The sequence below is a fragment of the Leucoraja erinacea genome, chromosome 1 (assembly GCF_028641065.1).
Source record: "Leucoraja erinacea ecotype New England chromosome 1, Leri_hhj_1, whole genome shotgun sequence".
Classification (NCBI taxonomy): domain Eukaryota; kingdom Metazoa; phylum Chordata; class Chondrichthyes; order Rajiformes; family Rajidae; genus Leucoraja; species Leucoraja erinaceus.
In genome coordinates, this window is record NC_073377.1 from 51,227,917 (window position 1) to 51,240,125 (window position 12,209).

Consider the following 12,209-nt stretch of genomic DNA (forward strand, 5'->3'; position numbering starts at 1 on the left):
AAATGACTGTGCTCATGAAGAACAGCAGATGCTGGTTTATACCAAAGATGGACCAAAGTGTTGGCGTAAAGAGCCTGTCCCACTTGGGCGAGTGTCACGTGCGCTTCACAACGCGTGCGTGACACGTAAATGATGTTGCATCGTGAGTCACGACGCGTAAATGATGTCGCGTAAATGTTGCGCAAATAACGCCCAAGTGGGACAGGCCCTTAATTCACGGGTCAAGTAACATCTCCGATAGGATGGGTGACGTTTTGGATCGAGATCAGTCTTAAGAAGGTTCCCGATCCACAACGCACCTATCATTTCTCTCCAGAGATGATGCCTGACCTTCTGAGTTACTTCAGCACTTTATGTCTATCTTTGCAGTAAACAACTGTCGCATTACTGTTTCATAAATAGAGGTCTCTATCTAATCTCCAAAAACTCTCTGTTATTGCATGTCTTTCGATGCAGATGATAAACAGTTTAGAATGAAGTTAACTTTAGAATAAACTGTGTTATCTGTTTTGATCTTTGAACTAAGCCCATCGGAGGCTGAAGCTCGTAGTTATAAAAGATTTTTATTGGCCAAGATAAACAGACGTTCAAAAAAGACCGCACAGTAGAATTTCCAAACTCAAGTTCGAATTTATATATGTTTGAACCACTAAGACAACAATAAATTATTAACTATAGTTTCGATGGCTATAATTATCGACTAAGCTCTAGAATTTTGTGCGTGCACACGTAACTTTGCAGAAACACATATTTACAATGGGAGCAAATTGTAGCTGCCAAGACACCTCTGAATAATCAAATGCATTTGCTAAGACACTGGAATTCAAATAGATTATCTAAAAGCTTCTGAGGACAGAACCTAGATTCTCATAATTTGTAACCCTGGTTTCCCTCTCTCTCCATCCCTCCCCGCCCTAGTTCTCTGACTAGTTTCACTGTCCTCCTGATTCATTTTTCTGATTGTATGCCTTGTTGTCACATTTCCCTCAACTAACAATGATCCATTCTCCATTCCCTCGAGCAGCATCTGCTTTGATCTGTTGTTTTCACACCTTACTTCCTCATATCTCTTGTCTCCCTCTCCCCTGACTCTCAGTCAGGGTCTCGACCAGAAACGTTAACCATTCCTTTTCTCCAGAGATGCTGCCTGTCCCGCTGAGCTACTCCAGCATTTTGTTTCTATCTTCGGTGTAAGCCATCTGCAGTTCTTTCCTACACATCCTACCCAAAATTAGTGTTGTGAAGGCTGACTCTGCTTGAGTACGCAAATACCCCAAAAGACAGACAAATATACCAATGACCATATTTGTTTGAGGAAGGGTTCTGACCTGAAATGTCACCTGTCCATTCCCCCCACAGATGCCGCCTGACCCGTTCAGTTACTCCACCGCTTTGTGTTATGCCTAGAACCATGCATGATGCGTCAAGTGACAAATATATCTGGTCTAGAAGCTTCTTTCATCTCTACCGTATTAGTGTAAAATAATGCTGAAGATTTCTGGTTTGATGAAGGTCAATTGTCTTACATTCAACTATGAGATCAGTCTGTTTGCAGTGGTACGTTTTAATTTCAAACTAATCACTGTTTTCAATGTCCAATGTTCTGAAGTTATTTTACTTGAATTAATAGCTGATACTTCCACGTCATTTTATAATTAAAATGACCGAATAATCTCTAACATTACCAATGTGAACTCAACATAATTTACAGAATGCAAACGCATTCTCGCCAACCATTTTTTCTAAATAATGATTTGCAACGCAAGAAAAAAGCAACGGAATCAGCCCCTGTTGGAGCAAGATAGAACACTTCATTCGACGCCAGAGTTGTTACACACAACAATTTAAGTTACTGAGTTTCTCCAGCATTTTGTGTCTATCTTTGGTTTAAACCAGTATTTGCAGTTCCTTCCTACAAATTTAAAATCCATCCCCGCCTATGATACATTCTTGGAAAACTGATTTTGCTTGTCCGCTAAGGAATGTCAGTGAAACCAGTCGAACATTCCAAGATTAATTATAGTATAGAAAAGGAAGGGACTTTGACCTATAGGCTTAATAGAAGCATAAAGGGCGTATGAATAAAATGCCTGGGTGATTCATTGACTGATATCCTGTTTGCTTTCTTAACTTGCCCTTTTCAACAGGTGGAAAAGGTACTCAGACTCCGCCCATGGATGGCAACATTCTTTTTCAGATATGTGGGGGAGGAGTCTTGCTTTGACTGAAACTTTAGATTAGGTTTGAATGAGTAAACCACTTTCTCACCGGGCTTGAGGTAGTCACATAAAAGGTAATTATATATAATTGTGCTAAATTTTAATGGCTTTACTGCCTTCAAGACATGACAGGTTGTTAGAATGCATAATTCCCTGCCCCCACTCATTTGGAGCTTGTGGTTGTTTACCAGAGAGTGCAGGATAGTAAGCGAAACTGACAAAGAAAGCCTTTCCCCTGACTCTCGTTCTGAAGAAGGGTCTCGACCCAAAACGTCACCAATACTTTTCTCCAGAAATTCTGTCTGACCAGCAGAGTTATTCCAGCTTTTTGTCTCTATCTTTCGGTGTAAACCAGCATCTGCAGTTCTTTCCTACACAAGAAAGACACAAGGTGCTGGAATAACTCAGTGGGTCAGTCAGCATTTCTGGAGGACACGTATAGGCAACGTTTTGGGTCAGGACCATTCTTCAGGCTGCTTGTAGTAGGGGAGAGAAAGTTGGATGAGAGATGGAGATAGGCCAAAGTGGGTGTGGACAGGTGAGGAGGAATGGAGTAGAGGTTGATTGGACAAAAGCCAGAGAAGAAAAGACAAAAGCTGTGAGATAAGGAGATCACAAGCCAAGAGATGTGAAATGTGAAGCCAGAGGAAGGAATATAGGTGAAAGGGTACAAGGGAAGGGGAAGAATTGTGGAAGAAATAGTACAGGAAAGATAGGGGGAGAAAAAAGAGAGTGGATGGTTTTTGTTAGTTAGTTTTATAAAATTGGGGAATTCAATGTTCATACTGTTAGGTTGTGAAAAAAAACAAGCAAAATTTAATATTCTGTTCCTCCAGTTTTTATGTGTGGCCTCACTCTGGCAATGGAGGGGGCCCAGGACAGAAAAGTCAGTATGGGAATGGGAGGGCAAGTTAAAATGGTTCGCAACTGGGGGATCTAGCAGGCTTTTGTTACCAAGTGGAAGTATGCAGGGAAACGGCCGCTTGGTGTGGGAAAGGGCAGATATGTCAACATTTCAAGTGGAGACCTGCCTCAGGATTGGGAGTGAAAAGGGAAGATAGCCTGCACAAAGAGAAGAGATGGAGTATTGAGGCATGGGCCAATAGGTGGCTAGTGGATCAAAGAGTCAAAGATGATGGGCTGTTGGAACCATTTAGTTTATTGCCACGTGTACTGAGGTACAGTGAATAGCTTTTGTTGTGTGCTATCAAGTCAGCAAAAGGACAATACATTACAATCAATCAATTTACAGTGTACAGATACATGACAAGGCAACAACATTTAATGCAAGGTAAAGCCAGCAAAGTCCGATCAAGGATAGTCCAAGTGTCATCACATGGTTAATGGTGACAGCAGTCTCTGAAAAAGGAGGGGGATAATAATTTAAACATTTCAAGACTCCTTTGATGAGTTTGTACTATTCAGAATGCAAACGCTAAGAATTGATGTTTACATTACCAGCCATTTACTTTCTCATTTATAAACTGTTTCCTATCTGCTTGCAGCTGATGTCTAATACACAATAGATTCATCCAGCTGATAAATATACATTAGCCCTCCAGTACTGAGAAAACAAAGAAGCTATTTTTTATTAGATATTTTTCCCAGCGTGCATTTAGAATAGTCACTGTTAGAAAACAATCAGCCGGCTGATCTCATGGTTCCTTCCAAGGTCTTTGATTGGCATGGACTTCCGTTTCCCACAATGGGCTTCCTCTCATTAAAAATGGAACACTCTGGCAGGTTTCTCCATTTCTGCCTCTGAAGCGGTTCTCGGCCAAAAGCAAATCAATGAGAAGAATGGATAATGGCTTCTTCACGGAGGAACCCAGCTGTGATTAGAACGTGTGGGCACGTCACTACACCCACGCTCAGTTTCCTCTGCTTGCTTAACACAGTGTCCGAGCAGAGGTGCTGTTGTTTACCATTGCAGCTGCTTCAAAAACTAACATTAATCTTCACTAATGTTGGCCTTTAATGTTGGCAGTTAGGAATAATGTTTCTGGATTCACCATCCAGAGATCATATCTAATGAACTGGAGCAGATGGGTTGGCCATTGGAAATAGAGGTGGATGTCCAGTGATCACCAAGCAATCCACATCTGTTTAACATGCAAATCTAAAATCAACAATTTTAATGCCTTAGCAAAACCCTGATGAGAAGACACAAGTTCATCTCCCACCACATTAGCTAGGAAATATAAATACAATTAATTTAATAAACTGAGATGAACCATTTATACGAGTAATGGTGACTGTGAAACAACCAGATTTTCATAAGCACACTTTGTCCACTAATGTCCTGTGGAGAAGGATATCTGCAGCCCTTATCCAATATATGTTCATGTCATAGGAGCAGAATTAGGCCATTCTGGCCAGGAAATGGTGTTAGGTAAACTGTTGAGACTGAAGGCAGATAAATCCCCAGGGCCTGATTGTCTGCACCCCAGAGTATTCAAGGAGGTGGCCCTAGAAATCATGGATGCATGGTGGTCATTTTCCAATGTTCTCTCGACTGTGGATCAGTTCATGTGGACTGGAGGGTGGCCAACACCACATTTTAAGAAAGGAGGGAAAGGAATGACAATAAAGGATACTTTGACTTTGAGAGAAAACAGGGAATTATAGAGCAGTCAGCCTTACATCAGTAGTGGGGAAGGTGCTTGAGTCGATTGTTAAAGATGTTATAGCAGCGCATTTGGAAAGCAATGACCAGGGTCGGTCAAAGTCAGCATGGATTTATGAAGGGGAAATCATGCTTAATTTTCTGGAATTTTTTGAGGATGTAACAAGTAGAATGGATAAAGGGCCTGTCCCATGAGCATGCGACTGCATGCGGCGAGCGTGACCAAACCGGAAGCGGGTGCCGGCGAGCGCAACCAAACCGGAAGTGGGGGACCAAACCGGAAGTGGGGGCCGTGCGGAGGTCGAGTGATCCCGTACGTGTTGACGTGAAGTTCGAGCGAAGTCCGCGGGAAGTTCGCGCTAGGCATACGCCATCAAGACGCTGCGTACGGCGTTGAGACGGAGCGTATGGTGTAGAGACGGTGCTTACGCCTGTCGAGGCGGTGTGTACAGCCTCAATGTGGCTGCGGGCCCGGAAGGCCGATGCCGCGCGGAATTGGTGAACAGTGTCAGTTTTTCGGAGCCCCGCGGAATGTCGGGACCAGCTCCACACAACTCCATACAGCTCTGGCGATCGAAGTGGGACTGGCCCAGCGAGCCCGTACAGCTCAAGCAACCACGTTAGGTCGCGCTTGCCGCATGCAGTTGCATGCTCGTGGGACAGGCCCTTAAGGGAGAGCCAGTGGATGTGGTGTATCTGGACTTTCAAAAAGCATTTAACAAGGTCCCACACAAGAGATTAGCGTGCAAAATTAGAGCACATGGTATTGGGGGTAGGGTATTGACATGGATAGAGAACTGGTTGGCAGACAGGAAGCAAAGAGTAGGAATTAACGGGTCCTTTTCAGAATGGCAGGCAGTGACAAGTGGGGTGTCGCAAGGCTCGGTGCTGGTGAGCATGTGCAAATGAACAAATTAATATGTTATAGGAAATTAAATGGGACAAGGAGGATGCATTGAGTCCACAGAAGATAACAGCATGTGGAACCCAAAGAAGCAAGAAAGCTCTTTGGTTTATTGATCCCTCAAATGAATTGAACTACAGATTACTTCCAATCATCTACATACATATGATGGTTACTTGACTGAGTAGAGGCTTCTGCAGAAGTTGACACTAATCAGTGTAAAATAAGTTTGGATTTAGGCTTATTACAGTCACATGTTTTGAGATACCGTGAAAAGCTAATTCACATTCAATAAAATGTGCATACAATTTTGACATACAATGGCTACATATAGGAATTATGTTGGAAATTAAGAAAGATTAAAATAAGTATCTTAAGGCCTTTGTCTGAAAACTGCTGGCAACAACACTGATGAATATCCTCAATTGCATTAAGGAAAGGGCTGCCACCTTTCCAGCTCCAGAAAAACACTCTATTTTGAATCTTATCCTATGTGAAAGATGCTGATTTTCATCCATTTACAATTTATTTATCAGGAAGTGTCATTTGATTTAATGCCCTATTGTTCCAAATGCATAAATCATGTTGTCCCTTTTTATTGATTATTTTTAACTTAATTTATTTAAGTAACTTGATTAAAAAAACATGCTTTCATGATGTAATTTAGTATGTTCCAAAATAATGCCTGGCCGCAATATGTTTTTTTCTTACACTGCAGGTCAAACTTGTTTACAGAAACTTATCAAACTATTGTGCTTTGCTTGAGAAATCAGTTCACAGATGAAAATTGATGAAGGGCAGGGTGTGTTTGAAAACATTTAAGAGTTCTCAAAAAGGAAACACTTCTCAAGATTATTCTTGTCAAAGGTTCAGAGCTGGTTTTACTTTTCACCTCTGATAGGATGACAGCCCACTTGGCCAGGCTCCCCAAACGTCACCACTGACACCTGTTTCCTGCCCAATGTGGCCTCTTCTGTTCAGCAATGAGCCAATTGGCCAGAACTAGTGTGATTTATAAGCAAGAATGTCCTTTCTTCCCTCTGATTAGGGTGGATGCTTTTCCACCCTGTGCCTGTCAATGTCATGTAAATTGTTCTCAGGAAAACCTTGGACCCGATCATGTTTTCATTTATTTTAAATTCCTTATAACTTAACCCATAAAAAGTGATCTCAAGATATACTGCAAAATCCATTATTTTTATTGGGTGTTTTTACAGCTTTGTGGAAGATTTTCTGGAATAGCTTAGTGTTACAATATGTCAACATTGAAGTAATTTAACATTCTCTTTTGTGTCTGCAGGCACTTTGTATTCATGTTTAGAGTTTCCTGCATCACTTTTATAAACCATCAGTCAATAAAATGCATCTTTTTGGAAGCTTTAGAGTCTGAGCAGCTTGCATTCTAAGCATTTTAAAATCTACAATTTCAGAGCCCATGCATCACATGCTCGAACTAGTCTCTGACCTCCAGTGCATGGTTCACAACTGGCGTTCCATGGGCTGGACACCTGGTTGCAATATCTTTGCTCCAGATCTTTTTTAAAGGCAGCACAGTAGAGCACCACAGCAGGTAGAGTTGCTGCCTCACATTGCCAGATGCCCTAACCTCGGTTGCTTTCTGTGTGGAGCTCACATGTTCTTCACAATGTATGTTCCCTCTGGGGGCTCTGGTTTCCCCCCCACATTCCAAAGATGTGTGAGTTTGTAGATTAATTGGTCTCTGTAAAAATGCTCCTAGTGTTACAGGAGTGGATGAGAAAGTGAGATAACATAGAACTAGTGTGAGTGGACGATATATGGTCAGCATGAACTGTGAGCTATATCTCTCAACTAAAATAAAGTAAATTAAACTAATGGAGCGGGAGTGAGAATTCCTGATGTAGGCAATACCTAGCCCTTCTCCATTCATTCCTACCAATGAGGTCAGTTGGAAACCTTGGGATTAAATATTCTTCTTATCGAGTCCACACACAAGATTAGAAGTTGTTCAGCCAGAGCTGGACACACTTCTCGGCATCTGCATACAATGGTGTCTGTCTTGTGCTTATTGTGCGTGGTGGTGGAAAGATTGGTGGAAACAGGGCCGCAACATGAACGCCCTTTCCTTGACCCCGGGATTAAATCAAAACCTGACATATTTAGGACATTGTGGGAAACAAGAGAATAAATTGTGGGCCACATGCAAAGATATTTGTATCATTCATAGACATGGGTGAGTTGCCAGAAGATTAGAGAGTGGCTAATGTTGTGTCTCTATATTTAAAAAAAAGCTTCAAGGAAAAGCTACATATACTATATAGGCCAGGAACTATAGACCAGGATCTACATGCATTTGTAAAGGCAAGGACTTGAATAGGTCTCAAGAAGATTGTTGAGAACATGAGATTTTGGCAACCTAATATAAACATGAGATCTGGGTTAGATCACAGATATTTCAGGGCAATTTTGCCAACCTAATATAAAATTAGCTTGAAGGTAGGAAGCAGAGGGTGTTGGTAAAATGTTTATTATAATTACAATAATTACATCATTATTTATATTAACAATTTGGATCTTCTTCTTCTTCTTCTTGCGAATGGAATATAAACCAAAGGAATAGTTAGATCCCAAGCTGGGTGTTGAGCAGCCAGGTTGTTGTCTCTGCATCAATGTAATGTCCCCACGTGTTAATCAAAGCCATCACTTCATTCTCCTTGCATTAAAATAGATACAACCTGACTTTACATCCCTCTCATGTGCTTTACCAGTTCTATGTATGCTTTGCCAAATGGACAGACTTTGTTTTCCTCCTATGTTTGGCTGCTCCTTGCCCTTTATTGTACTCCAATTCTGCATTACCTTCCCCTGCTAAAATAGCTAAAGTCCGTCTAGCAGTGCTAACAATGTCTTCTCCATATATCCAAGGATTTTTCACCCATTGTGGTTGGTGTGTAGCCTGCCCAGCTTGTACGGTAACAGTCCCCTGATCCAGAAATCGAATGCCCACCCTCCTGCACCATCTCTTCATCCGTCCTGTCCTCCCACAATAATACTCAAACATGGCACCAGAAATAATCTGGAGATTACAGTTTTAGAATTCCTGCTTTTTAATCTGCTACCCAGTTTCCTTCATTCGTGTTGCAGGTCCTCATTCCTCATTTCACCTCTGTCATTATTACTTGTATGAACCTTAACTTCTGGTGAGTTATTCCTTCACCATCCCTCCTGCTCAAGTAGGACTATGTAGTTTCATTTGGTTTAGTTTATTGTTGTCACGTGTACCAAATTAGAGTGAAAGGCTTTTTTTGTACGTACTGGACATGAGAGGGAACATTCTATCAAACCCAGCGGTGTTGAGGTCGTCTTAGCTTGATAGGCAGTGTTGTTGAGGTGCAAAAATAAGCAGCAAAGATTAACTAGCTTCCTCCGCCCACTGGAAGGAGCACTGGTACAAAAGTAATTGATTCGGAGAAAAGGATACGTTAAAAAAAATTGCTGATAAAAGCAGAAAGGGCTGACATTCGTACATATACTGGAGAGGTCAGAGGTTACAGATGGAAAGGGATGATATTACAGGTGTGGCCACATTATTCATCTTTGTACTAACAACACACTCAGTTAAATGGCTGCCTTTCTGATTTCACTCCTGGAAAGATGTCAAGTTTCCGTAAGCACTACTTCAAGGTTCTACATCTGCCATCCAAGAGTATAAAGCGGAGCTTGATTGTTTTGAAAACTTCAGAGTGGAAGTGAGTGCAAGGGAACTCCCTTTTCCTTTCACATATATAAGGTTTATCAAAACATCTACAAAAAGGTCAATGGCGTGATCTGTATAAGATCCTCATTTCAGTCATCACTCGGGATAATTGTTGGGAGAACGGAAATGCAGATTTTACTCAAGTGATTTGTGAACAACGCAAGCAAGAACATGTTGTCTATCCGGTCACACCTCTTGCTTAACATTGCTGCGTTCCATGCCCTTTTTTCAAAGTCGTTAATGGTATGAACTCTTTTCATGACTTCTGAATTGTACTTCCAGTAATCGCTATGCAAAGAGAAAGCATGTTATAAGCTGGCAAGCTGAAGCAAGCCACTCTCTAGGGTAAACTTCCCAGCCTGTTTTTTCTGCCTGAGGTAAACTGGACAGGGTGGAGAGGTTTCCTTGCGGGCAGCTTGGAGGATTTCCTTAATTACAGAGCGATGGATGGATTATGCTGCAGTCCCTGAACTTGGTGGGTCTGTGTGAGGGCCAGTTTATAGTGATTTAAAAAAACAGCTTAAAGGGAAATATTTTTTGCAATCTTCATAATTTTCTGGCCATATGATCAGTAATAATTCTTTAATGAAACAAAAACATGCATTATTCTGCAAAGAGTTTTCTACTGATCATGTGGCCATCAAATTATGAAGATTGTGATAAAATAAATGAAAAATAAAGTTACTCAATTCAAATTGCAATTAAAGAGAGACTGGAATTTAATTTTTAAATATAGATTCATACAATTAATTATGTGTGGTAAACCAACTGATTTGTGCTTGAAATAAAAACAGAACATGCTGGAAACACTTGGCAGGGACACTGAGTTAAGGTTTCAGGTAAAAAACCCTTCATCAGAACCAGAAAGAGAGAATAGATTAGTTGAAGATAGACACAAAATGCTGAAGTAACTCAGCGGGACAGGCAGCATCTCTGGAGAGGAGGAATGGGTGATGTTTCGGGTCACAACTCAAATAAATTAGTGAAGCAGGTTAGAGAGAAAATGGGCAGTTCTGCTGTTGGTTCTCTGTCTGTGGTATTAACTCATTTTTTCCCCCAAAAAAATACCACCCGACCTGCTTGGCAATTCTTACAGCGCTCCATTTGACAGCTTGTCCTAATATGCTTACTCTCTTTCCAACTTTCCTCATCAGATTATTGACTGTTGGCCTTATCATTATCTTATTAGCACAGTAGCCCTGACCTCACCCTATCACTAATATCCTGATCATCCTATCTAACAGAGATGTCCAATCCATCCCCTCCCCCCCCCCTCCCCCCCCCCCCCACCCCCCTCCCCGCCATCTCTGCAGACTAAAACCTGTTGTCTCTTTTTTCACAGATGCTACCTAACATGCTGGGTGTTTCCAGCATTTTCCATTGTTTTAATCTCATAAACTGTGCGTAGTTGTATGTTTATTGTGCCCCAGACCCGCTTCCTGATCGCATACATTCTATTTTAAGGCTTCATCCCTTTCCCATCCTATATGTTTGGTTCCACATTTGATTCCAGGAATAAATGGGTTAGCATATGATAAGCGTTTGACAGCACTAGGCCTTTACTCACTGGAATTTAGAAGGTTGACGGGGAACCTTATTGAAACTTACAAAATAAATGAAAGGCATAGATAGCGTGGATGTGGAAAGGACATTTCCACTGGAGGGAGAGTCTTGGACCTGAGGTCATAACCTCAGAATTAAAGGGCACTTTTTAAAAAGGAGGTGAGGAGGAACTTCTTTAGTCTGAGGGTAGTTAATCTGTGGAACTCATTGCCTCAAAGGGCTGTGGAGGCCAAGACAGTGGATATTTTTAAGGCAGAGATAGACAAATTCTTGATTAGAATGGACATCAAGGACTATGGGGAAAAGGAAGGAAAATAGGATTAGGAGGCAGAGATCAGCCATGATTAAATGATAGACTCGATGGGCTGACTGGCCTAATTCTAATTCTATAATTTGTGAACATGGATCGTGATCATTCACTGCACTCCCTCTTCCTTACAATCTTTAAATATGTTCCCAACTCTTCCAATGTGGAATTACTGTAGCATATGGAGCAGTGGAACAATACCTTAATCCTCATCTGATTCTGCTTTTGTAACCACTTCACAAAAGAGATTCCTAATCTGTGGTAATGAAGGCATGTGGTATGTTCGGCTTCACTGGTCGGTGCATTATGAGTCAGGACTTTGGCTAGGCTGCATTTGGAGTGTGGCATGCATTTCTGGTCACCCCATCACAGAAAGGATACAGACAAGGTTTACCAGAATACTGCCTAGATTATGGGATATTAGCTACAAGGAGAGGTCAGACACACTTGGATTGTTTTTTTCTAGAACTCCAGAGGTTGAGGGGAGTCCTGATTGAAGTATATAAAACTATGAATCAAGATTCAAGAATGTTTTATTGTCATATGTCCCGGAACAATGTCCTGGAGAGCAGAAGGTTAAGGGGGGACCTGATAGAGGTCTTTAAAATGATGAGAGGGATAGACAGAGTTGATGTGGACAAGCTTTTCCCTTTGAGAATAGGGAAGATTCAAACAAGAGGACATGACTTCAGAATTAAGGGACAGAAGTTTAGGGGTAATATGAGGGGGAACTTCTTTACGCAGAGAGTGGTGGCGGTGTGGAATGAGCTCCCAGTGGAAGTGGTGGAGGCAGGTTCATTGGTATCATTTAAAAATAAATTGGATAGGCATATGGATGAGAAGGGAATGGAGGG

General features: G+C 41.5%; 1 long non-coding RNA gene across 2 annotated transcripts in view; it reads left to right on the forward strand.

The window, feature by feature from the left end:
- Positions 1-1,874: 1,874 nt before the first annotated feature.
- Positions 1,875-12,209, forward strand: part of LOC129696605 (uncharacterized) — a 28,768-nt gene continuing 18,433 nt past the window's right edge. For both annotated transcript variants that reach the window (XR_008723372.1, XR_008723371.1), the window contains exon 1: positions 1,875-2,293. This is a non-coding gene — a long non-coding RNA (uncharacterized LOC129696605). The remainder of the gene's footprint in view (positions 2,294-12,209) is intronic.